Here is a 1,480-nt window from a genome sequence, read left to right as displayed (position 1 = left end):
ACTTCTGAATACTTACCTGTCTCCTAGCTGACACACTATTGAATCGATGACAGTGATATATATGTATACCACTATACTCCAAGGCATTGAACTTGGGGCTCATTTGTGTTTATTAAACATCCATGACCACAGAAAGCCTGACAATATGAAGGAAAACAGCTACCACAGAAAACCACTGGCCCCAAGGACCAGAAGAGGACAACCTTTGAGCAGACTGCTTCCGTTCCCAAGATTTCCCAACTACGCCTGCCTGCAACCCTGCTGGGAGAGCACTGCTGGACAGAGAGCTCCATCCTGAATTCACTAGGGGACCATGGGTGGGGAAGGAGTCACCTGCATAGTCTGGGAGCAAAGCGCACAGCACGTTGGCCGGTGGGCCCGACAACTTGGGTGTGCATTTTGCATGGCTCAACATTAGCTGTGTGACCTGGCCCTCCCTCCTTGAGGTCTCCTCCTTCACGGACCAAGCCCCCGCCCCCAACCATCCCTGGTCCCTGTTGTTTATTGTTGTTGGGATTGCTAGGTGCCAGAGAGTCTAGTCCCTGCTGGCAGGGAGCCCACATGACAGAGTCATGGAACGGTCCCATCGGCTTTCCAAGACTGTCATGCGTATGGGAGCAGCTTGCTGGACCTTTCTCCCGTGGAGCCACGGGGGATGTCGAAACCCAGCCTTTGGGTAAAAAGCCCAACCTTTTATCCGTGTGCCACCAGGGCCCCTTGTCTGGATGAGGATCAACACTCTGAAGCAAGGCCCTGGGCTCAGAGCCCTCCCAGACTAGCTCTCAGCACCCAGTGCTGTTCAGAGCAAGGACCATCCACCCTAGGAAATCTCGTCATGTTGTAAAGGGCCCATGCCAAATTCGTGCTCATCTGCACAAGTCCCAACTGAACACCGGCAGGGGAGGCTATGGCATAGGACTTTAGCTTACAAAAACGAGCTAGTGAAACCTCACGTAGCTAAGAAAGATCTTTCAGAATTGGCCTCACACTGACCCTCAAACCAGGCAACCGAAGATGATCAAAATTGTCAGAATGGATCGGGTCCACTTTCCTAAGACTAAGAGCACAAAATGGCGCTGCGGCCCTGTGGTCTTGCGGGCTAACACTGCAGCCACATTGGACAGGATCACTGCTTAGGGACTCTCTGACTGTGAGCCATCACCCACTGGAAGGATGGAGCCACCAGGGCCCACCGAAGTCACTGAACCCAGCCTGCCCTGAACTGGGGCCCAGGGTGATGTGCCCCTTGGGGAAGGCTCTGGGGGACAGAGGTCTCGAGGGTACCTTGGAAGAGCCCGGCTGGTGATGCTGATCTGGCAGTAAGGCGACGTTTCCTCTTCCCCAGCAGCAGCTCCGAGCTCTTGTCACCCAGTGCAGCAGGGCCACATGGTCAGGGGACCAGATGGCCACCACTAGAGACCAGGAGGGGTGCTGACTCAGTCACAGCCTCTGCCTGACTCCCAGTCTCCTTCTGGAAAGA

This window comes from Echinops telfairi, unplaced genomic scaffold, assembly GCF_000313985.2.
Source record: "Echinops telfairi isolate 266 unplaced genomic scaffold, ASM31398v2 ScPeMD7_20;HRSCAF=75, whole genome shotgun sequence".
Taxonomy (NCBI): Eukaryota; Metazoa; Chordata; class Mammalia; order Afrosoricida; family Tenrecidae; genus Echinops; species Echinops telfairi.
The sequence above is the reverse complement of the archived record's forward strand: the minus strand, read 5'-3'. Positions refer to the sequence as shown.